The sequence below is a fragment of the Aethalodelphis obliquidens genome, unplaced genomic scaffold (genome assembly GCF_003676395.1).
Source record: "Aethalodelphis obliquidens isolate GAN/ISIS:26980383/991018 unplaced genomic scaffold, ASM367639v1 scaffold5, whole genome shotgun sequence".
Taxonomy (NCBI): Eukaryota; Metazoa; Chordata; class Mammalia; order Artiodactyla; family Delphinidae; genus Aethalodelphis; species Aethalodelphis obliquidens.
The window spans coordinates 68,302,243-68,328,982 of NW_020837949.1; the positions used below are offsets into that span (position 1 = coordinate 68,302,243).

The 26,740-nt window shown below is 37.1% G+C and overlaps 1 long non-coding RNA gene across 2 annotated transcripts; it reads right to left on the reverse strand.

Moving 5' to 3' along the window:
• Window positions 1-3,118: 3,118 nt before the first annotated feature.
• LOC113618437 (uncharacterized) lies at window positions 3,119-22,173 on the reverse strand. Of its 2 annotated transcripts, XR_003432015.1 has the most exons (8): window positions 18,583-22,173; window positions 18,244-18,352; window positions 14,432-14,594; window positions 13,796-13,884; window positions 13,592-13,667; window positions 8,579-8,638; window positions 5,800-5,879; window positions 3,119-3,241 (listed from the first exon to the last, which is right to left on the reverse strand). It is a non-coding gene; the product is annotated as an uncharacterized LOC113618437 (long non-coding RNA). The 2 variants fall into 2 exon arrangements; XR_003432014.1 differs by lacking the exon at window positions 8,579-8,638.
• Between the last annotated feature and the right edge of the window lie 4,567 nt (window positions 22,174-26,740).

Consider the following 26,740-nt stretch of genomic DNA (forward strand, 5'->3'; position numbering starts at 1 on the left):
TATTAGATGAGGAAGATGCATTAAAAAATTTTATGAAAAAGAATACCACGATGAGCTAATAAGGGCCTATGCTAAGCACCATTTGCCGTGAACAAGAAAAATAAACATATTGAATATATTCAGGAAATAAAATTGATACGATTTCACTTGGAAAATGTAGAGGAAAAGCTGGTGTCAAATGTGATTTGCAAGTTTTGCCTTGAGTGACTGAGTGATAGATGTTACTACTTGAAATAAGAAACAGAAAAGGGAAGGGGGAGCAGAGGTGGAGGCCTAAGGCTTAAATAGGAGGTAGGGGAGAAAATATCTGAAACTGCAAAGGAGACAAAACATAAAAATATAAATGAGTGTTTTACTCACCAATTTTCTCTGAAAGCTAGATATATGTTTTCTGACAGATTCTTAAAAGGAAGATTTTCTTTTAATCTTTATTGGAGTATAATTGCTTTACAATGGTTAGTTTCTGCTTTATAACAAAGTGAATCAGTTATACATATACATATATTCTCACATCTCCTCCCTCTTGCATCTCCCTCCCTCCCACCCTCCCTATCCCACCCCTCTAGGTGGTCAGAAAGCACCAAGCTGATCTCCCTGTGCTATGCGGCTGCTTCCCCCTAGCTATCTATTTCATGTTTGGTAGATATGTCCATGCCACTCTCTCGCTTTGTCACAGCTTACCCTTCCCCCTCCCCATATCCTCAAGTCCATTCTCTAGTAGGTCTGTGTCTTTATTCCTGTCTTACCCCTAGGTTCTTCATGACATTTTTTTTCTTAAATTCCATATATATGTGTTAGCACACGGTATTTGTCTTTCTCTTTCTGACTTACTTCACTCCGTATGACAGACTCTAGGTCCATCCACCTCATTACAAATAGCTCAAGATTACACTTAATAAGATTGAATCTGAAAGTCAACCCTTTTAACTGAGAGAAATAATCCATATTCTGAGAATGATAACTAAGAACAGTATTTCCTAAGAGCTCTAACTACAAAATTTTGTAGTTTTAGAAAACATTACATCTCACCGTTACCTGAAACTAGATTTCTTTATGTAACATATAAGTTTTGCATTTCATTTAAAGTGAAAATACTGTGCTATAAATCTTATAAAATAAATATTGGAAACTATATATTTCATGAGATATTATTCAATTTTTAATTAGAAAATTTATAGGCCAGCCATTTATATGAGAGAGAGAGAGAAGGAGAGAGAGAGAAAGGTAATAATATGAGAGAGAGACAGAGAAGTAATACGAGAAAATATCCACACACACAATTTAAGAAAAAAAAAAATGTCATGAAAAACCTAGGGGTAAGACAGGAATAAAGACACAGACCTACTGGAGAACGGACTTGAGCATACGGGGAGGGGGAAGGGTGAGCTGTGACAAAGCGAGAGAGAGGCATGGACATATATACACTACCAAACGTAAAGTAGATAGCTAGTGGGAAGCAGCCGCATAGCACAGGGATATCAGCTCGGTGCTTTGTGACCGCCTGGAGGGGTGGGATAGGGAGGGTGGGAGGGAGGGAGACGCAAGAGGGAAGAGATATGGGAACGTATGTATATGTATAACTGATTCACTTTGTTATAAAGCAGAACTAACACACCATTGTAAAGCAATTATACCCCAATAAAGATGATAAAAAAAATGAAATAATTTGACATCATTGTTTACCTATCAGTTGGCAAAGTTGAAGAAATGGTAAGAAAACAAGCACTTTTAAATACTGTCAGTGGATAAAAAGAATTTCTTATATAGCAGTTTGAAAACATAGATTAAAACCTTTAAATTTTGCACACCGTTTTTATCAAGCATGTTATTTATAAATTATGGGTGTATTCAAGAATTAAGCTGCAAATACACACACACACACACACACACACACACACATATGTAATCCCTGTTTATGTAGTACAAATGAAGTGGTAGTTTTTAATCAGTGTTTTTTAAAGAAAACATCATCCAATATTCAAAAATACTTAAAAAATGAAAATTTTCATATTCCTCAAAAGGACTTTTGAATGGGTATTTTGGTCATACTACACAGAAGTTCCAAAAATCTTCCCCAGTTTATCGTCCCTAAAATCCTCATTACAGTTTGGCAGCCGCTCCCAATGTCTCTGATTCTCTATTACTCTCCAAAACTTTTTTCTACAATTGAGCACTGGCCATTTATTCTCTCTCACCTCTTTTCTCCATCTTTTCAACTCAACATTTTTCTTTTCTTGCATGTGTCTTCCTCACATGGATTAACATAGCCTCTTAGACTTACACATTGCTCTAATTCATCCATTTCCTGGATCAACACAGCAAAACCCCACGCCTGAAATTGCCAAAACAAAGTATCCTTCCTCTTTGGAAGGTAGAAGAGAATGCTTTAGAAGAAGAAAGACAGCTGAAAATATGTATATATGTTAATTTTTGAAAGTATCTGTCATAGAGAATTTATCGTATTTGTCATATTTATAATTGAGAATATTTGAAATTCTAATTATCCAACAACAGATTGGTTACATTAATTATGCTAAATTGATGCAGTAGAATTTGATGACATAGCTTTCAAAAAGTGTGTGTGTGTGTATGTACATATGAAGTACATTTAATGACAATATTCATATACTAAATTTTAAATCTCTAGTTTAAATAAACGTGTGTAGAGTTAATTTCTCCACTTTTTATTACTGGCTTTGTTGATATATCAAAATATATCAGTAGGATAAGAAATTATGTTTTTCTTTTGTCCTATGTTTTCTAAATGTTTCATAATTAAGTTATTTGTAAAGGTGAAAATCTTTACTGCTCTAATATAAATAACATGTTAAACTCAGAGAAATGGAAATGTGTCTAATTTCATCCACACTGAATTTTTTTAAAGTCTCCAATTGACATTCACTTACAATCATGTATGCTAGTAGTTCTAAAAACAGATGTGAGTTATTTTTAGCACAACTTAAAAAATATAGAACAGTTTCCAACTATATTAATTTGCTGCCATAACAAAATGCCACATAAAGGTGACTTAAATAGCATAAATATATTCTCACAGTTCTGCAGGCTGCAAGTCCAAGATCAAGGGGGTGGCAGAGTTGATTTCTCCTGAGGCCTCTCTGCTTGGCTTATAGATGGCTGCCTTCTTGCTGTGTTCTCACATGGCCTTTCCTCTGTGCACGTGTATCCCGATAATCTCCTCCTCTTCTCATAAGGACACTAGTCCTACTGCCAGAAAGTGGATCTCAAAATAATAGAAAGATACAGTTTATACAGTAGCACTACTGTATGTTTTATTATATTTTAATTCTTTGAAAGTGTGTTATCTACAAAATAATAAGAAGTATAATTAATTGAAGATGCCTTTTTTCAGTAATGCTAAAAAACAGAAAGAGGCTGAATGTATTTCCTCCATTTTTAATCTAGCTGTGCCATTACAAGTGTCACATACACAACTGTGCTAACAGATACAGTCATCTACAATGCATAGCTAGAAAGGAAATACTACACTCCAGGGAATGCCTTAAAAAAATTAGGAGAGCTACTCATTAGTTGTTCTTTGTTTTCTACTTTGAATTACATCAAACTGACCCAAACTCCTATTTATTACTAGTCCATTAAAACCAAAGCAAAGTTTAGACAGAGAACATTAATCAATTCATATTTCAATAAGCACAAAGACTACATAGGCCAATAAATCATGCAACCAGCTGTGTCTTTTTTTTACAAGCATTGGTAAATAATCAGTTCGACTGAAATTAATTGCATCTTTTCTTCCCCCAATCCCTCATACACATAGCAGTGTGAAAGTATCTGGAGACAAAGAATAAACTGAGATTCAGTCATAAATAAGATAACCAATTTGTCATACAGACCAAGTAGTACATGGTGAGATCATTGAGTTCTTATGTATATAGCCAAAGCAAAACGGAGTGCTAAGAAATTAGATCACAAATTTTTCCAAGGGACATAGGTAGTTTTTCAGTGTGTAAAAATTCATCCATATATGAGGACTTTTTTCCTTTTGTGGTATCACCATCATAATGATTTTATTTACCCAATTACTTTTCTTAAACTTTCATCAGATAATTTACTCAAATGATTTCTGATTGTAACACTTTGTTGGAATTGTGGTTTTCTAGGATTAGCTATGTGAAATAAGTCATCTCATGACCTGAGGCTTCTACTTCATCTACTACCTACACCAACTTGGCAAAAATCCATGCCCAGAAACCTCCTAAAAAATGAAGTATCTTTCCTCTTTAGAAAGTAGCACATGAGAGTTGATTCAGGATGCTTTTATGTTAAGTATTCAAAACTATACCTTACAGTGTTAACTACAGTCACCATGTTTTACATTAGATCCTCAGACTTTATTTACCTTATAGCCGAAAGCTGTTACCCTTTTACCAACCTCTTCCCATTTCCCCTACACTTCAGCCCTTGGCTACCCCTTTTCAACTCTGTGTGTGTTTTTTTTTCTTTTTTAAACATCCCCATATATGTGATATCTTGCAGTATTTGTCTTTCTCTATGTGGCTATTTCACTTAGCATAAGACCAAAAGGTCCATCCATTTTGTCACAAATAGCATGGTTTCCTTCTTCCTCATGGCTGAATAATATTTCATTATATATTTATATATATATACCACATCTTCTTTATCCATTCATCCATTGACTGACATTTAGATTGTTTCCATATCTTGGCTGCTGTGAATAATGCTGCAGTAAGCATGGGGATGCAGATATCTCTTTGATATCCTGTTTTTATATCCTGTTTTATTTTCTTTGGATATATGAAGTATGAGGATCTAATGTAAAATATGGTGACTACAGTTGATAACACTACATTGTTTAATTGAAATTTGCTCAAGGAGTGGAACTTTAATGTTTTCACCAAAAGAAAAACAAACAAACAAAAGGTAAATACGTGAGGTGACGGATGTGTTAAGTAAATGGAGGGAATCCTTTCACAGTGTATATGTATATCGTATCGTCACGATGTACACTTTAAGTACATTTTACAATTTTATATGTCAACTGTACCTCAATAAAACTGAAATAAAAAAATAAAAAACTACCTTGCAGCTGATTTTTCTTCTTCTTCTGGGGACATAATGAGGACTAATTCTGTCACATCTCATACCGCTGTTTACTTTGGTCAGCCCTAAATCTGAGTCTTCCAAGTCATCTATTAACTCCAGGACTGCTGAGAAGCAACACAGCCTGGTAGTTAGGAATGCAGATCTAAAATCAGGCTCCATGCACTCTAGAGCTCGCGAGCCACAGCTGCTGAAGCCCGAGCGCCTAGAGCCCGTGCTCCGCAACAAGAGAAGCCACTACAGTGAGAAGCCCGCGCACCTCAACGAAGAGTAGCCCCCCCTCGCCGCAACTAGAGAAAGCCCGCGCAGATAGCAACGAAGACCCAGCGCAGCCAAAACTAAATAAAATAAATTTATTAAAAAAATTATACTAAGTGAAAGAAGCCAGACACAAAGGTTGCATATTGTATGATCCTGTTTATATTAATTGCCCAGAATACGCACATCCATAGAGTTCGAAAATAGATTAATGGTTGCCAAGGGATATGGGGAGTTACTGCTTCATGAGTATGGGGTTTCTTTTTGGAATGATGGAAATATTCTGGTACTAGATAGTGTTGATAGTTGCACGACTTTGTGAATATACTAAAAACCACTGAATTGTAAACTTTATGTATACATTTTATGGTATGTGAATTACATCTCAATTTTAACAGTAAAAAAACAAATCAAATCAAATAAAATCAGGTTGCAACTTACTGTGACTTTGGGCAAATCATTTAAATTTCCAGTGCGTTCGGTTCCTCATCTGCCGAAGAGGGAGATACCACCTACCTCACCTGTTAGAAGGGTTAAATGATAATATTGGTTAAGCATTTAAACAATGGTTAGCACATAGCAGCCTCAAACAAAGAAATATAGTATATCCCTTAATCTGACCAAATGCTGCCCTCCCTCCCCAATCTTTTTCCTAGGCCCAGAATAGGTAGGGCCAGCTTCATGGGCATGTTACCTGTGCAGTCACGCAGGACCCCACACTTAGAAGGGCGCACATTTGACATAATGTTTTGTTGCCATCTTGAAATACATAACGATTCTTTTTTTTGTAAATTTATTTATTTTTGGCTGCGTTGGCTCTTCGTTGCTATGCGCGGGCTTTCTCTAGTTGCGGCGAGCGGGGGCGGCTCTTTGTGGTGGTGCACGGGCTTCTCACTGCGGTGACTTCTCTTGTTGTGGAGCACGGTCTCTAGGCACGCGGGCTCAGTAGTTGTGGCTCGTGGGCTCTAGGGCGCAGGCTCAGTAGTTGTGGTGCATGGGCTTAGTTGCTCCGTGGCATGTGGGATCTTCCCGGACCAGGGCTCGAACCCACGTCCCCTGCATTGGCAGGCGGATTCTTAACCACTGCACCACCAGGGAAGTCCCGAAATTCATAATGATTCTTGAACATGATGTCCTGCATGTCCATTTTGCACTGGGCCCTGAAAATTATGTAGCCAATCCTAACAGTATACTATCCTGAGATTTCCTTATCAATTCAGTCTCTTCTCTGAGCATTATCTTTAATTAATGTTTTAATTATCTTTAATTCTTTAATGATTTTCTTACCTTAAGTCCTGATGATACCATCTTCCTTGTCTGATGCAGAGGTTTTGGGTTTTTTTTCTATTATACCCCATATACCACAGGACCAGAAGGTAAGGGGTTGGCTACGTATCACTCCCTCCCATCTGAAGCTTGCACCATCAGACTAAACCACCCACTACCTCTCCTCCTTATTCTCATATTTTGACCCAGTTTGTCCCTCTTGACTCATTCTCTTCTCCATCTCAACTCCATGCCATCATTCTCGGTAACTTCAGAATGCACATGGATGAACCATTTACCCTGCCTGTCAGATCCTTCCCTTCCTCACCTTCAATTACCTGTTCCTCCACCCGCTCCCAACCAGTGATGCTGGTTGCATCAGCAGTAACTCACCATCCCTGAAAACTTAAAATCAGTCACTCCCTTCCCTGGCTGCCAACTGCTGTTCTTTCGGCTTGCATTCCCAAGTACTCATTTTGCCAGAATTCCTCAACTTCAGTGAAACATCTAACCCATTGCCTTCACGTTTCACTCTCTTCCAACTTAATTATGTTTCCTCTTCCCCCTTTAACCTGGCTTTTAGTCCATGTTACCTAACTGAAATAATTCCCTTTTAATTATTTTACCTTGCGTGCCTCCTTTTTTCTCTAGCACGTTCCCCTGAAAAATCCCAAATATTGGCTGAAACCATTTAAAATTTTTTTTTCACGCCAGCATCTGAGAAGCTAAATGTAATTGTAGATAAACAACTAGGAAGAATACAACCACTTGAAATTTATGCTAAAATTTTCATACAGCTATTTAACACTGCCAGGCAATCCTACTGCACTCACATAGTAGTTTCATTTCCCCAAATAAAATCATAAACAGCATTTTTATACTCTCTTCAGTCTTTTCAAACTACTGCCCATTTCTCTGCTCCCCTTCATTGCAAGGCTGCTAGGATGATTTTTTTTAGTACTTATTAATCCTATTTCCTGCCATTCATTATTCAACTTATGACCTTGTAGGTTTTTTCCCATCACTCCCAAGAATCTATTCTTTTGTTACAGTCACTTATGACCATCATCTTGCCAAATCTGCTGTTCTGTCCTCTTCTTACTTGACCTTCACCAGCATTCTATGGTTGACAGTCTCTCTTCCTTTGGTTTCCAGATATTTGACACTTTTCTGTCTTGCCTTTACCTACCTCCTCACTGGTGAGCTCTTCTAAGATTCTTTCCTCTTAATATTTTCCTGACTCAATCCTGGTGTGTGATTTCCTTGGTTGCTCTTATCCAATTCCATGGTGTAAATACCATCTACATAAGGTGAGAAACTACCCCAGTTTGCCAAGGAATAAGAGGATTCCCAGGTCTTAGAACTTTCAGTACTAAAACAGGGAGAGTCCTGGGTAAACTAGGATGACTGTTCACATTTTACCTATGTGCTAATAACTCCCCAAATTATGCCTCTCGTCCACACCTCTCTGATGAGCTTTATTTCCATTTTGGTGTGTAATATACATTTCAAACTCAAATTTGTCCAAGCCAGAAATCTTGATTTGTGCCTTCAATTTTTTCTTCTCCCATTAGCTGCATCTCCATAGATATCATCATAGTGTACCAGTTATTATGTAAAAAAAAAAAAAAAAAGGGGGGAGAGAGAAAAGGAAAGAGAAGGAAAGGAAAGAAGAGAAAAGGGAAGGGAAGGAAACTAGAAATCATCCCTGGCTCCTCATGACTCTTCCTTTTCTATCCTCCAGTCCAGTTACCACCACCTGGTCCACGCCACCACCATCTCCTACTTGCACCACCACAGCAGTCTCCTAACTACTCCCTGTTTAACTCTTGATCCTTTCCAAGCCATTCTGCATGATGAAAGCTGGGACAATTCTAGTTTTAAACTAGAAAATTCTTTTGTACGATATATATAAAGAGTCATTTCTTTTTAAAACATTTCAGTGGCTTACTACCTCTTTGAGAATAGCAACCAAACATCTCTCCAGGTCTTATGACAGTGCTTCTCTATCAACCTGTGGAGAGGATAAGTTTGTTTTAGTTTATGCTTTTGTTTTTTCTCTATTGCACCATGGACTGACATACGGTCCTACTGCATATGACTGGAAGCAATCTGCAACATGAGCTGCACCATCCAACTTCAAACTCACCTGAACTGAGGTGAGTCTGGTGATCAACGGCTGGAACCTCAGCAATGTCAAGCTGCTATAAAGGGTTTAAAATTTAAGTACTTTTCCTGTTTGCTGACTAGAAGTGGTTCAACTCAAACTTTTATTAGCAGTGGTCTATAAGTCTCTGCCTCCCTGACCTTAATCCACACCACCTATCCATGTGCCCCTGACACAGCTGGTGCCCTGGCTTCCTTTCTGCCCTTCAAATGAACTGTCAGGCCTGTGGATTCAGCTTAGAATATTCTTTGTCCAGCTCTCCACAATAAAGCTCACTGTTATTCTTCAGGTCTCAGCTCGGACACTTTCCTCAGACAGGCTATCCCAAAGGCTCCCTCTCTCAGGTGATGGTCTCTAATTACTCTCTGAATCCTAATAGAGTTTATTCCCTTTACAATACATTCTAGAATGTTAACATATTTTTAATTTTTGTGTTTTAAATTTTGAAATTAATTAGGACTAGTATAAGAAGTAAAACCAGCCTTTGCTTGCCAATTCTACACTTTCTGAGGAAACCAGAATTAAGAAATGGATAAGTATCATCTTTTCAGTACAAATACATATAAACACACACCTTTCTTTGTTTTTTTTTAATGGACCCATTCTCTACATATTACTCTGTGAAATAATTTTTCACCTAAGAATATATTTTAGACATTTCTAAAGTCTATAGACCAAGACTACACTATTTTATGGTTTCTCTTGAAGGAGGTATACATAACTCAGGTAGGTAGTTTTACATAAATGAGATTTTTGGTTATGTTTTTAATTGACAAGGCTTGTTTTCTTGGTTTGCCTACTTCTTCTCTGTTCCCTTTCTTCACCTGCATCAATTCACCCTCCCCCATTATGATTCTTGTAAAAACTCTGCCACTTTTTATAGTGTGTGTTGTGTGTTGTTCTAGTTGTTTCTCTGCATCTTGCTTTTCTCACTCAACAACTCACTGTCATAATCGCTCCAAGACAAATGACACAGGTCTTACTCACTGTTGTAATTGCTTTTTAATAGCCCATAGTGTAAATGTATCGTAATTTTTTCTCAGTTGAAGGCCATTCACTCTTTCAGACTCTTGCCTCTACGAAAAAGTACAATAAACATGCTCGTATGTATATTTTTATACAGTGGTGCTTTTACTTCTGAAGAATGGGGTTGCCTCTAAGGCTATGGTTATTTAAAATTTTAGAAGCACTGCTAAATTGTTTTCCAAAATGATGAGAATAATGTATAATTCCAGTAGCAAAGAATATGTAATTCCCTTCATCCCCACCAGTAGTAGGTTTATTGAAATTTTACAATTTTGTCAGTCGTCGATGGTGAAGTGATACTTCCTTGTTATTTTAAGGACAGGAAATTTGAGTTTACTCTTTTGTGAATTCCCTATTCATATCCTTGAAGTATTTTTCTATTGAGTGGTTTGTCTTTCTCTTTACAATTTGTAAGGATTCTTTCTGTATTATAGACGTTAAATGCTCATCATCATCTGGGTTGCAACCTTTTATGTCCTTCCCCCAATTCCATCGTTTGTCTGCTGACTTTATTTATGTTAGTGTAGTGGACACTTGTCACGTTTGTGGCTGTTCCAGGATCTACTGAACACTTTTTCTATATGTGGATGATTTTCCACTTATGAGTTCTGTCTCCCAAGCCAGAAAGTAGAAACTTGCTTTCCCAGGTTCCCTTTCAGCTAGGGTACTAGAACATGCCCCAGCCCCTTCCTATTAGATTCACCTGCACATAACTCTAAGGTGGAAATGATCAAGGCAAGACAGTGAATGTGGTATTGATGTCCTACAGAGACAGCAGTGCTATCTTCTCAAAAGCAGTCCCTCACTATAGTTGTTGCATTTTCCCTTCCAAATTGCTTTTCTGAACATACAGTTAAAATGTATGTTGTTTTCAACCAAGAACCTTAACTGATACTGATATCAATGTGTATACAAAAGTTATAATTTTTATGTCAACTATATCTCTTTATTTTTTCTGGGTTTCTGGTAACATTACGAAGTTTCCCCTTAACCCCTATACTGTATAGGTAGCCTTGGTGATTTTCTTCTGTTTTATTTTTAAATTTTAAGTCAATAGGGAACAATTAAATGCACATGTATACATATATATTTGTATTTTTATGTTTATGTAAATATTTATAAACAATATATACATGTAAATATTATACGGAGAGAGAGAGAAATCAGTGCTGTCCAACAAAACATTTTGCAAAGCTGGAAAGCTTCTATAATCTACACTGCCCAATAAAGTAAACACTAGCCACACTTTAAAACATGAGTAAAACAGCTGAGAAACATAATTTTTAAATTTAAGTTCCATTAAAATGTAAATAACACTTGTGGCTAGTGGCTACAGCACTGAACAGCACATATAGTGAGAGTGGACCCAACTTAGTTTCCCTCTGGATAAATAGCTATTTGTCATCCCCACTTAATAAATAAGTCACTCTTTTCCCACAGAATAGAAATACTAACGTTCCCATATATGAAATTTTCATATACAGACATTTATTTTCTAGATTCTCTATTTTTCATGGATCCATATGGCTAATACCATATTGATTTGACTGTAGTGACTTTATAGTCTGATGAATGATGTGTGAAGCGTATTTCGCAGCTTCTGATTCTCCTATAATCAAACTTTTCTTGGTTGCTTCAGACATATATTCTTCCAAGCGAACTTTTATATCATTGTATCCAATTCTGAAATCAGCCTTGATGAAGCTCTATTTATTATTAGTGCCTCAAATTTATAGGAGAATTTTGAAGAATTGATATTTTTACTGTATTAGTTCTTCCCATCCAAAATCACACTATGTTTTTCCATATTTCAAAGATTGTTTTATGTTCTTTAATATTCTATGAGTAAGATTCACAGATTTTTTTTTAACATAGGTCCTGTGTTTTCTTTTTAAAAGTCATCTGTGAGAATATTATGCTGTTTACTATAAACAGCTATCTTTCCATTTTCATTGCCATTTGCTTATAGACAATATAGACAAAAGTTCTTGGTCTTAACATATTTATCTTGTTTTTATCTTAAATTCTCTTATCCATTATTTTTCATTGATTCTGATTTTAATTAGAATCTTAGGGTTTCTAGACATACAATACTGTCATTAGGAAAAAAACCTTCTATTTTCTAATGTTTTTACTAAATTTTTTTTAACTTACCATTCCAAAGCAATGGCAGCAGTAGACATTTGCATCTCATTTTTCATATTAATTGCAATGAGAATTTTCTAACTTAATGATAATTAGTTTAATTTGAGGTTGATTATTTTGTCATATTTTCTTATTAATTCATAAATTTAAAAAAATATCTTTATTGGAGTATAATTGCTTTACATTGTTGTGTTAGTTGCTGCTGTACAACAAAGTGAATCACCTATGCGTATACATATATCCCCATATCCCCTCCCTCTTGCGTCTCTCTCCTACCCTCCCTATCCCACCCCTCTAGGTGGTCACAAAGCACCGAGCTGACCTCCCTGTGCTCTGCGGCTGCTTCCCACTAGCTATCTGTTTGACATTTGGTAGTGTACATATGTCAGTGCCACCTCTCTCACTTCATCCCAGAGCGTGTTATATATGTGTTAGCATATGGTATTTGTTTTTCTCTTTCTGACTTACTTCACTCTGTGTGACAGACTCTAGGTCCATCCACCTCACTACAAATAACTCAATTTCATTTCTTTTTATGGCTGAGTAATTTTCCATTGTATCTATGTGCCACATCTTCTTTATCCATTCATCTGTTGATGGACACTTACGTTGCTTCCATGTCCTGGCTATTGTAAATAATGCTGCAATGAACACTGTGGTATGTGACTCTTTTTGAATTATGGTTTTCTCTGGGTATATGCCCAGTAGTGGGATTGCTGGGTCATATGGTAGTACTGTTTTTCATTTTTTAAGGAACCTCCATACTGTTCTCCATAGTAGCTGTATCAATTTACATTCCCACCAACAGTGCAGGAGGTTCCCTTTTCTCCACACCCTCTCCAGCATTTGTTGTTTGTAGATTTTCTGATGATGCCAATTCTAACTGGTGTGAAGTGAAACCTCATTGTAGTTTTGATTAATTCATATAATTTTTTCAGAATGTATTGATATTACCATATGATTTTTTTTAATAGATTGATGTACAGCATTTATACTGATAGGTTTCTGGATATTACAACTATCTTTTTTTTTTTACAAAGATCTTTGTGTATTTACATAGGAGTTTGAGCTGCATTTTTGTTTTTTATGATAACTTCATAAGGTTTTATATTAAGAATTTTTTCCAGGGGAGCAGTAGCTTAAGTAACATAGGAATTATCTATTTTTTATAAAGACTTGATACAATCCAGCTGGGAAAATCTGTAGCCTTAGTGGCTTTCATTAATGGCAGATTTTTAACCTTCTCAATCACTTTTTGATTATTGACTTTTTTTTACCTTCTCTTGGGATAATTTTAGAAATTTAAATTATGTTAGAAAAGCATCTATGTCACCTGTGTCTAAGGTTTTCAGATTTGTTGTCATAGAATTGTCTGCAGACATACTTTATTATTTTATTACTATTTTAATCACACCTCTAGATATGTCTCATATCTCATTCCCATTCTTGCATATTTTGCCCCTTTCTAGTCCCTTAATCAGGCTTCTTTTTCTTGCTCTTCAAATCTCACTTGACTTTCAGTATAGTTCAGTAGTTGAAGAAAATGTGACCTCTGAAGTCTGAATAGCTATAATGGTATGCTATTATAAAACATTTGTCACTATGAATAATAAGAAATTCTGTCATTACCTTGAGTCTTCAAATGTAGCTCAATCAGAAGGTCGACTCCCATTCAGTGATCAAAACTCAGTCCCCCGTTGAGGGTCTATCAGGGGAAGAGAGGAGAGATGGGGCACAAACTGTATTTAGTAAGCAGGTGAGGGCAACTGCTTGTTGGCAGCAATCGGGAGAAGAAGGAAGCAAAGAGAACAAGAAAATTCTTGTTTGACTGACATTGTTCTGAGCTGGCGTGGTAATCCCTGAGGCCTGCAGACATAAAGCTGACTCAGAGTGTTTCTTAGGTTCTTCAGAAACCTCCATCTCTAGGGAAGAGGTTGGTTGATTACTCCTTTTGTATCCATTGAGAATCCTTCAGGGTCTGGGCCTCTTCAGCATCTCTCCCTTGAGATCACATCCTCTCCTTCAGAGAGGAGCCTGCAGAATCTGAGATGATCTCATGCAGGTTCTTTCTCACACACGGCCCGTATATGGTGCGGGTCGGATGGCTCAGGTGTCTTTGAGAACTTCTAAACACAAGAGTTAGTCCCTGCTTCCCCCCTCCTTGGCTTATTTACCAGCTGCTGGCTAGTCACTCATTTGTGACCTTTATACTTAACAGCCGAAGTCAGACTCTAGGCTCCGGTGTCTCCCCCAGTCTGCCATGGACTGAACTAGATTCTCAATGTTCTCTTAAAGCCCTCTCTTTAGATCAGAAGTGAAGAACAAAATAAGCCCCACCCTCTGCCTTTATAGTGTGAATTCACAGAACAGCTATTTCTAAATAATTCCTTTACTAAATTATAACAACGGTTCAGACTCAGAAAAATGAATGAACTTAAGCAATTTTAAGCAAAAAAACGATTAACTCACTTAACTGGTGCCTACCAATCCGGGCAAGGCAGCAGAGGAGGCTCCAAGTGGGCCTGGAGGACTGACTCCCAACCACTGCAGAGAGGACCCATCAGGCCTTGGCCACTCCTGCCACAATCAGGAAACTCCACCCGACACTATGTACCAGTTTCTACTGCAGTTCCTGAGGATGCAATGGTGAGCAAAGCAGACAGTAAATTCCTGCAACCATGAACTCTTACTTTTGGGGGGAAAGTGGGGATGGGAGACAGGGAGCAAGCGAGGTAAATATGTAAAATATACATTATGTTAGATGCTAATGATTGCTATGGAGACAGATAAAAGAGGCATTTTGCAATTGCAAGTAGATTTTTACGGTTGAAACATTGTTACTTTTCTTACAAGATTGACACATACAAACATATCTGAACATTTTTTGAATAATCCTTGATATTTTCTGCACGTATTACCTCTTGGGATAACGCCCCAAGTCTCTCAGCCAGTCTCTCTGCCAGTAAATGGGGAGTGAGAATTCAAACTCAGGACTGGCTGTCTCCAAAGCACATGCTCTTTCCACTACCCACTTTTTTTTTTTTTGCGGTGTGTGGGCCTCTCACTGTTGTGGCCTCTCCCGTTGCGGAGCACAGGCTCTGGACACACAGGCTCAGCGGCCATGGCTCACGGGCCCAGCCACTCCGCAGCATGTGGGGTCTTCCCGGACCGGGGCACGAACCCGTGTCCCCTGCATTGGCAGGCGGACTCTCAACCACTGCGCCACCAGGGAAGCCCTACCCACTATTTTTTATAATAAAATATAAATGAGTTTTAGATTTGCCACATCTCAGTTCTTTTATTAATGTGCATATAATTAAGAATTGATATCATTTAGAGAAATCACTGAATCTAAGTAGATTAAAGCAAATGCCTTTGGGTCTTTCTAGTCATAAGGCCATTCCTGGAAAGTTCTGGACACCTGTCTTAATGCCTAGTTATTGCTCAATCTGAAAATGGTGCCTTGAGTTGGACCTTGTTAGATGGTAACCAAGATGGCTGCAGAGTTGGTGAGGTGTGTTTGATGTTATCTGTACATTCTCCCAGAACTGCTCTAGTCCTTCCAGTTTATATATTGAAACGCTCAGGAGTAATCACCATTCTTAACAGACTGGATCTTGTCCAGGCCCAGATTCTTGGGCTTCTCTGAATCTCATATAATGGCCCCGGAATCAAACCCTATTAACTGCTAAGGACCACCCAGGAGTAGCCCTTAAACTGGTTGTAGACATATCGAATTTCCCAGAGCTCCTTCAGGCTAAAGTGGGTCACCCAGACCACACAGAGGCAGGACAGGAGATCTAGTGGAGTTTTGGGTTGGACTCTACTTCCAAAGAATGTGTGATGTCTTCTCCAGCACCGAGAAAACAAGCCAGAAAGGCTAGAGCCTATTCACTCATGGAAACAGCTTGGATGCAGTGTATCGTCCTACCACTTGGCTTCAGTAATGTGCGTTGAGTATCCACTGTCCTCATCTGAGGATCACAGCTTATGAATCCTAAATTGTGAATTCTCCCAAGAATGTTGTAAAAGCCATCTGTCCAATCTAGCCTAACCAATAGATTAAAGAAAGCTTTCACTTTGTTTTCTCTCAATTGTCTCTGTCTGATTCTTGGTAAATTCAGATTATTTTCATCAGTATTTTTCTAGAAAATTATTAACTAGGTAATTATATGTGCATTACAATTTTTAGATGACATGTGTTATATACGTGGAAGAGTCACATCGTTTGTCATTCAGTTTATTTCTGCCCATGAGTTTTGCGAACACCTCAATCAGAAATATCTACAACATGAAGATTATATCAGAGTGAATTCTGTGAACTGACAGTAGTAAATTGGGATTTGCTTTACTTTTTTTAAAGCCTGATTGTGCTGGTACAGTACTTGACCTTACGCCTAGTTGTATGTCTTTGTTTTATATGAGCAAAAGTGGAAAGTGATAAATGAGCATATTGAACCATTCTCTAGCTGAGAATTTTTGACCTTCTGAGTATCTATTACCACTGCCATGTTCTAAGCCTTTCTACTAAATCCCTTGAGCAGTCCAAAATTGATATTGTTATTTAGAAGAAATTTTTCTTGTGTAAAGAGATATTAGCATGGTTACACTACAAGTCACCATATAATCTGATCTAAGCATAGCAATGCCTCTGAAAAACCCAGGATGCTGCTTTTCCTTTAACCATCCATCAACCCGATGACTGAGAATGTAAGACAATTTTATTTATGATATTCCACTTTCTGCCAAAACCAAGAACAAGAGGTCTCATCAGTTTATAAAATATTTAAAATTTCATCTAAGATAGATAAATAGATGTGCAAGTGATAGTTCTATAGAGAAAAGAGAAAATTCTGCTAATTTGTCTATTTCTTGAATAAGAGGGGTGGGGGGCTAACCCAAGAGTCATTTGTCAACCACCATGTGGAATCACTTATGCCGGACCGGGCCATCAATTAAATTGGAAAGCACTGCACTGCACTTTCTAGATTGTAGAAAAAATGCTTATACAAATGAAAAAGAGGGAGCAGCAAGACTGTACCTAGTTGATCCAATCCCCCAAGTTCCTCCAGTTCTATTACCATAGACTGTCTTTCATCACCTCCTGGATTTTCACTACAACTACACTGCAATACCAGCATTCAGTTACATATCCACACCACTGGTTAGCAGACACCCTAAGAAATCTCTCCAGTTTAGTCATTTATGTGTTAGTGAGCAGGGAGCCCCACTTCCCTCATTGCCACAAAACTTACTTCTGCAGGACTGGAGTGATGGCCAAACATTTACAAGCCATTTTCTTTGGCTGACAATTTAGTTTTTAAACCCTTAATGGAGCATCTGCAACTACTGTTGTATTGACATAATTTCAAATGCAGTTGTGTTTCCAGTAATCTATGACAGTTTTAAAAGTTTGAAGAGACCAGGAGCTGGAGACAACAGTAGAGCAGATGTGTTTCACTGGGATTTGTTAATATCTTACTAAGCTATGTTATAGAGACATTTCAGGAGGCAGGCATCAGCTCAAGCAACAACTCATCTTTAAACACACATACTTCCATGTCAAGTGATAAAATGAGAACACACAAGCCACCGAACACCCAGCCCAGTATGCAACTATCATAGATATATATAAGGTGAATGAGTAAAACAGTCTCGTAAGTTACATGAGTTCAAGGAGCTTCTATTCCAGGGGTGGGGGGTGGGGGTGGAAGGGGAGGGAGTGGCAAAATCAGATTGAAACAAAAATAACAAATAAGTAAATTACAATTCTTCCCAGAAGGTGACAAGTGCAATGAAACGATGAACAAGTGGAACACGGTAAGGGAGCTCCAAAGTACAGGGATTGGTGAGGGGTGTCAGGTCACAGAATCTTAGTCAGTATACTGTCTGACAAAGTGATATTTGAACACTTAAAGGATGTAAGGGGATTAGGAATTATTTTAAAATAATAAATTATCAATTAAATATGAAAGTATAAAAAATTAATATGATAAATTGCACAACAATCTGATAAACAGAGCTGAAAACTAAGTAAGTTGTCAGAGAGCCAGAATGACGGTAAAAACAAACTTTCCTCAATTCTCACTGTGCTCCTCCCAACTGCTTCTTTTCCATAACTCCCTTCTTCCTCATTTCCTGCTTCGCTCTTCTTTTCTTTCCCTGACAAATTCACATGCTGCTTCTCCCTTTATAGGTGTACTTTTTAAATTACATGAATAACTAGAAGTGCTTCCAAGAATACATTATTATTTTCCCAGGAAACCAACACACCCACTTACCTTATTCTTGCTAGAAACACCTTTTTTTCTTTACTCAGGTTGTGACCATCGGAATTATAGTAAGCGCTGTCTCATTTAATGATTTTAATTTTGTTCCTAAAACCTTGCCCTAAAGTGAAAGGTCGTAAATTGAAAGCAAAATTCATTAATTTTAAAGGGAAATTACGAGGTATATTATTCCAATCCAAAATACTCAAAAAAATTCTATAGACTGGAATATATATATATCAAGTGAACAATGAAAACAAGTTTATATAAATAAATAGTATGAATAAATACAAACAAGAGTTTGAAAATAAAAGTCTGAACATAAATCGTAATGAAGTTTATTTTACTCACCGAGGAAGGAAGAGACTGAATAAGGGATGGCAGTCACAGTTGGTGCTTATCTTCAGACAGGAATTTGAAAATTGGATCTGCTGGATATATTAGTTTCCTACGGCTGCCATAACAAATGATCACAAGTTGGGTGGCTTGGAACAACAGACATTTATTCTCTCATAGTTCTGAAAGCCAAAGGTCCAAAATCAAGTCCAAAAGCCTTGGCAAGCCTTCTGGAGTCTCCGAGGGAGAATCTGTTCCATGCCTCTCTCTTAGCTTCTGGAGATGGCAGGCAATCCTTGGCATTCCTTGGCCTGTAGATGCATCATTTTAATCTCTGCCTCTGTCTTCACATGGTGTTCTCCCTCTGTGTCCCTGTGTCCAAATGTCCGTGTTCTCATGAAGACATCAGTTGTTTGATGAGCACTCACCCTCCATTATGATCTTATCATGACTTGACTACATCTACAAAACCCTATTTCCAAATAAGCTCCTATTCACAGGTACCAGAGTTCAAGATTTGACCTTATCTTTTTGGGAGACACAGTTCAACCCACTGGAAAAGAATTTCTTTAAGACTGTGATGAAATAAAGGCTAAACCTGAGAGCAGTGGAACACGTGGACACACGTGGAAACATGTACAAAAGAGACTATAGATTCAGAAGATGCAACATCTGTCTTCTCACCTGGCATCCTAACGCAGAGCAAAAATGTTTTGTTTCATCCAGACATGATGCTCGATTTGAATTTGTTGCAAATGATATTCTTATTAGAAATTATTGTGTTAAGTAATTGGCAATTGTGACTTTTCCTGGAAATATATTGTTTATAGTTTTCAGTACATTTTGGGATGAAACCGTTATTTCAAAAAAGTGTTATTTTGAGAAAAGTGAGCTGTTATGGTGAAACTGATCAATTGAACAGTCATAATGTGAAGTAAATCTATATCTTTAGATTCAAGAGCAACTCAACTGTAAGCTAGATTCATCATTTATTTTCATGATAATATACTAAAAGCAGTATTTCCAATGTATGCTACTGAGTAGGCCCTTAAAATTTTTAAATATCCCTATAGTGTATAATTTCTGCATAAAAATGGAGGGAGAGAAAAAAGATTGTTGCCATGTGGATGTTGCAGGTTCATTTTCTGATTAAGTAATTTGAACACCAACTGTTATTGGTTGAATTATGTTCCCTCAAAATATATGTTGAGGTCCTAACTCCTAGTACCTCAGAAGGTTATTTGGAAATAGGGTCTTTGCAGATGTGCTCAAATTAAGGTGAAGTCATTAGGGCCCTAATCCAGTGTGAATGGTGTCTTCATAAAAGAAATGTGGACAGAGTCAGACACTATGTGAAGAGGTTTCACGCACCTTTATCTTCACATAGATAAAGGCAGAACACCATGCATGTACAGATGAAGGCTGAGATCAGGGTGCGGCATCTATAAGCCAAGGAAAACCAAAGATTGCCAGAAAACCACCAGAATCTAGGAGAGGCGTGGCAAGGATTGTCTCTTACAGCCAATCCTGTCAATACCTTGACCTTGGACATAGCCTCCAGATCTGTAAGACAATAAACTTCTGTTGTTTAAGCCACCTAGTATGTGGTATCTTGTTATGGTAGCCCCAGAAATGAATACATCTCCTACTGTCAGAAAATTTTATGCCTCTTGGTGTGAAGGAGGCTAAAATTGATATGACATAAAAATTTAAAGTTATTTATTATATGCCATGGACCTTCAAAGTTTGGTCTTGAACAATGGAAACCTCAAATACTGAATGCCAGGGGTCTATCCTATACTGGAGCTTCCCAGTACAACTGTGTCCCTACCTCTCTGGGAGAGTATGGTTTAATTATTGCTCCAATGAGAGATGAAACTCAGGTTCCTATAACAAGGGTGGTCAGTGGATGAAGCTGCATCTCTTCTCTTTCACTTTGGGTGACTTAACTCCAAAGAGGAGTCTGAGATGGCACTGAAATGTAACATATATGTAGCAGTAACTCCTCACTACCAGCATAACCTCCACGTTTTTACTCCTTCCTTTGTGAGAGAGGATAGCGGAAGGCAAGTACCCAGCTAAAAATATATTTCTCAGCCTCACCTGCTCAAAGGATGCTCAGTAAGATGCACGCACATCTTATAGGCAAGATGTGATAAACAGCTGGATGAGACCTCTGGAAAAGTTTACTAAGCTGACAAGGGCCCCTTCTTTTCTTCTTCCTCAAAAACTGGTTGTAAGGTGTTGAGGTCCAGCAGTCACTTGGGGACCATGAGTGGAAGGCTAAGAAATTCATCCCAGAATCCCTGACACTCTTGTGCTATTGAACAGCTATCAGTAACTGCCTATCTCTATACTTTTTATTGATTGACAAATATACATAGATATTTAAATCACACAAGTCAGCAGCCTGTCACTGGTAGCCAAATGCAATTCTTAACTGATATAAAAATCTATTCTTGCAGTAGACACTCCCTTGGTTTCCAAGTTTCCAGTTAGCTTGATCTGAACTTGTCACACTTTACAATGCAGATTAATACACTAACATTCTTCATTTTTTGTCACTGAAATAAACATTTGACCATGAGAACATTACTGCACATTTCAAGGAACATACTTCTAATGAAACCATAATAAATATGTTTACTCTGAGGATTATTCTTGTTTTATCAGGTGACTACTTCAGAGATAAAGAAAATTCCCCCTCAAAAAAACCTTTAAATTACTTAATTTTTTTTAAATTAATCAGAACAAGTAATCAAGCCACAAAATGGGTAAGACCTAACTATCTGGTGTGAGTTTCACAGAGTTTTCAATTTTGTGGGCAGCCAAAAAGAGATGAATGTGGCAATGGTTATTCACTGATTCACTGAGACCTCTCCAAATAGCTTCACTAGCAGAGGAGTGGAAATTAAAAAGGAAGAATATGAGGGATTCTTTGGGGATATTAACCACCTTTTTGGAACCCAAGTAATGTCTAGAGCATAATTCTAAGAGTACTGGTAGGTGTAACATGGAAAACACTTTAAAAAATATACCACAGAACCACTCACCTGGGTACCTACCAGGTAAGTTTGTTTTATTCATGTCTTATGGATAAGAGATAAATGGAAGCCATTCTTTGCTTTTAATAATTCCTCTTTCCTTTCTCCATTCAAAGAAAAAATTTTAAAAATAGAGGAAAAAGAAGGCGATCACCTGAATTCCTTAAAAATTGAGGTTACAGCATTGCCTAAGATTAAGCTTATGTAATCTTCAATATTATAAAGTTAAAAGCATGTGGTCAAAATGTTGTTATTGTTGTTCTTTTTTAAAGAAAGTGAGGTTTTAAGAGATTTCCCCATGCTTTCCTAGTTAAAAGAGCTTATTAAAAACCTATGCTTTTTTCTGCAGTTTCCCCCTTAAAATTGTATTATTTCACTTAAGAAGTCTTAGCTCAATTCAGTTACTTGGCGTTGTTTCTTTGAAGGTGTCATCGTCCATGTGAAAAAAACAAGTTGCCCATGATGACCAAGTACCTGAGGTGCTTCAGATGGTTTGCCTTTTCTTTTTTTCCTTTTTTTTTTTTTGCGGTACGTGGGCCTCTCCCTGTTGTGGCCTCTCCCGTTGCGGAGCACAGGCTCCGGACGCACAGGCCCAGCAGCCAAGGCTCACGGGCCCAGCCGCTCCGCGGCATGTGGGACCCTCCCGGACCGGGGCACAAACCTGCGCCCCCTGCATCGGCAGGCGGACTCTCAACCACTGCGCCACCAGGGAAGCCCTGCTTTTTCTTCTTGGCTACAACATCTAGGCTCAGCAAAACTGTCTTAGTCAAGGGCACAGGTAAAAATATTTTTAATTGATCACCATTCCAGAACAGTCAGCCAATAAAGCCTTTTTAGGATAGCTCTTCCCGGGCTTATAATAAGCTCTTCCCAGGCTTAGGATAGCTCTTCCCGGGCTCACTCATTGACAATCTTAAGCAACAGCAGACTTCACTTAAAAAACACACTGTAGTTCTTAGCCAAAGGAACAAAAGTCACAAGTGGTTCCAGCATTCTCGTCTTTCTTTCCTCCTAGTTGCAGATTTTCACTTTAGGACTTCTGATTCTGCTAATATTGTAAGTGCTTCTTCTTCCCTTCCAATCACCATTCTGTCATCTTTTTATTTTCATAGCCATTATCCTTCCAAATCCTGTTTCTGAATGACATCATTCTCGAGTTTTTGACATCTACCTAGATACTTGAGTGTAACACCTCAAACGTGTTTGGCATCTTGGAGTATAATGAGATTTCATGTTCATTATCTTATTCCTGAGGAGGCAGGTCAGGTAGGGAGAATCATAAATACAAGTTCTGACACTGAGGATCAGAACAGCTACTTATAACTCAGCCAGTATCACATATATGCTAAGTGACAGAGCCAAGACTTAGCATCCAGTCTTCAACTTCCTCGTCCAGCTCTTCATTCACTCTGCGGTGCTTCTACACTCACTTTTGAAATGGGTACTTTTGCCCCATCAACTAGGAAGGTGACTGAAGTGACTCATGGGAGATAGAATTCTCTCCCAGTCAGACATGTCTCCAAATCGAATTATTAACATTGCTGAAGGTTTAAGAAGCTACTAAGGTACAGAAAAATGTTATTTTGAAACAAACCATTTACATTATGTTACTCTCGACAGTTAGGTCATTTACCAAAACTATAATATTCAATGCCATTCATGCAAATCTAACACAAAGCCATTCTTAAAAGCTGAACAAATGACAAATGTTTCCAGAGGTATCCTTGGCCTGAAATATGTGGTTACCTTCGGGAATTTTATGAATCCTGGTACAGGATGTCATAACAATGTCTGCTTGGGTCAGAGAGCTTCTGCTCCGAGATTTACAGGACATTTGGCTTGTATTCTTTGTTCCTCTATCTCATCAGTTATTTCTAAGGAGACCTGTATTGCCACAGTCTTGAAAAATGGTCTTCAGGGTTAGGGAAGGATGAAGATTGGTGGCAAAAATCCAGTTTTTCTCCTCTGTTCTTCCAATTCCCACTTAATTTTAGCTCTGTCTGTAGCCATGAGAATCAGCCTAGCGTAAACACAAAAATAAGGTTGAATAAGCACACCCAGAGCCTAAATAAATTAAACCAAACTTTGTAGGTGAGGGTATGAGTAGCTGGAAGCTTAAAAATCATGTATACCTGTATTTTGTCTTGATTATTTTTGTTTTTTCTTAGCCATCTTTGTTGGAGAGATATTCTGAGTTTATTTATTAGAGAAAAAAATGTTAAAACTTCTCTCACATTAGGAAGTAATTTGCCGGGACTTCCTTGGAGGTCCAACGGGACTTCTAATGCAGGGGGTGGGGAGTTCGATCCCTGACTGGGGAACTAAGATCCCACATACCGTGTGGTGTGGCCAAATAAATAAATAAATGCCATTTAAAAAATAAATAAAATGGTTAAGATGGTAATTTAAAAAAAAAGGAAGTAATTTGCTGAGTCAATGATCCATTCAATAAGTACTTACTGAGAGCTTATTTTGAGAGACACTGTGGTAAGTACTGGGGACAGAATATGAACCAGACAAGTATGGTCTTGCCTTGATGAAACTTACCATTGATGGAAATGTACAAAAGTACAAATAAAAATTAAACATAATAAGGGCTGCAACAGTGAGAATATAGAATTCTATGAGAAAATTTAGAACAAAACATTCCTGTGGGTATAGCTAAGATTAAATACAATCCACTGTATATCTGGTTTAACTCAATTCAAACTTCCTCCTACTCTTAAGAAATTATATAGAAATAAAAATAAATACGGGTGATATTATTATAAGGATAACCTTGAGCTTGCTGTAACATAGAGAAAAATGTAGATCATTCTTAAATTTGAATCCATTAATAATTTTTGTATTCTATTAATTGCAATGTAGTGTCTTCTAATACTATGTGACATCCTCTTTCTAAATATGAAGAGATTATTTTGAACATTAGTTTAGAGTAAAATAAAAAGACATGCTCTTTTATGCTAATAATTATTTTGTAACAGTAGGACTCCATCTTCCTTGATTTGTGTCTCGAAGTGGCTGCACTTATGGGTGTAATTCCATGTGAAAATAAAGCCACCAAAATCCATTAATATGGTAGGAGATGGGCAGCTACAGCTAATGTTCATCTGTACTTTTAATGAAGAAATTATAAATTATTTATTACTTTTAATAAAGAAATTATATTATTCTACAAGATGGTTACTGCTTTAGTGCGGTCATACAAATATATCACATTTTCAAATTGCTCACCCAAATTCACTGCTAAGAAGGTATGCCTGATAACCTGATACCGATTTGAATAAAAGAATAATAATGAACTGGAGCACATTACAAGTTACTTTTCTTAACTCAGCAAATTTACATAGTGTTTCTACGAGAAATAACCAAGAAACCTTGGCAAGATTCTACACTGACTTTACAATGTCATTCCAGGGAAAGAACCTGCTGTGGTAGAACCGCTATGTCTCCACTGCAAAAATCTTAGCGCTGAGTTGATGATTTGACAAACAATACCAGCGCCACCCAAACTGAATGAACATGAACATTTATTTCTATTTATGAATATGTACTGCTATCATACTGTTTAGGAAATATTTTCCACAAGAACTTTATTCCTATCATCAGGACAGCCTAACTAGGACATATGATAATAGATGCTCCAAGATTAGCCAGCTGTAATTTGAACATTTATCATAACTTGAAATACCTTTAAATTTTGATAGTAAGGATCCAGTCTATTGAATTTTAGTCTTGAGTCAGGCCAGAGCTATTTTGGTACTAATTTAATAAAGAAATACCTTGTTGAAGATTTACTTCTTCCTTGTCTTTTTAACAGGATACATATCCACTTGATCAGTGATGCAAATCTAACTACAGGAGATCCATGGAACTGACAGGAATCATGGTACTCCAATCCATAGAATCTGAGTAAATGTTTGCCAGACTCAGATTTACATCAGTCTAAAATAAATACCTTCTAGTTTCTCTATCTAGTCATGTTTCCTAAAGGGCTACCAAGTCTGACAGCTGCTATAGCTATAGCTATAGGCAATCCTATTTTAGAGCTGATAGTACAAAAGAAAACAAAAAACAAAAACCCACCACACACACACACACACAATTTTTTTAATGTTCACATTTCCCAAGAGAGTAGCTGTCAGCTATCCAGGGAATGTGTCTATGTGGGCCAAACCACAGAGAAATATTCTTATCTAGTGTATATTTATTTTACCATTTGCCATATTATAAATATAATCCAAATTTCCCTTTCTTCATGAAATGTTAATACATGTGTTCTAATCTGAAGCTGGAAATCTGTGTCATACCAGTGCTCTTAAAAGAATAGCAAAATAAAAAATTTCATATTATATCCAGATATTTTTACTTAATACATTAAAAAATCTAAATTTATAAAACTAGCCTCAAATAATAATTAAATTATGCATAATATTAAAAAATAGAAGTGTCCTTAGTCTTTAAATACATTTCAAAAAGAAAGAAAATATTCTTATTCATGAATTAAGTAATATACTTTCTGTGAATGTTTTCATTGAGTATATGGTATATAGTACATGCTTGAAAAAGATGTTTGAATTTATTGAAAGAACAGATTAAGTATCTAATCGTATACATATATCTAATCACATTAGCATAATGTTAACTGTGGTATTCTAAACATTCATATATCCAGTCCAATATAAAACCCTTTTTCACTAATTCACTTAAAAACTGCACTTTCAAAACAATAAAAAATAATCATACTTACTTTTAAAAGTTTCTTGCTGTCTTCTCTTTTAAAAAAATAAGTTTCTAATTAAAATTTGACTTTTTAATAATTTGTAGCTTAAGGAATTTGAGCACACATATTTGCTTTCCTTTCCAGTGGCACCCCACTTAAAATGATAGTAAAACAAAAACAACAATAAAGAATACACTTATAACAGTGAAAGAAATAGAAGGACAACAAAAAGTAGATGAGGAGAACTAATTTTCTGGCAGTTGGGCAGCCTAGATACTCTAACATAACTTGCCCTGAAAATAACTAAAAATGCTGGATACAATGTACACAGCATCAGTTGAATTTCTGGGTATGCTATAAAGAGGTGAGGATTATTTAGGCAAAAACTTGGTTTTACCTTGAAGAT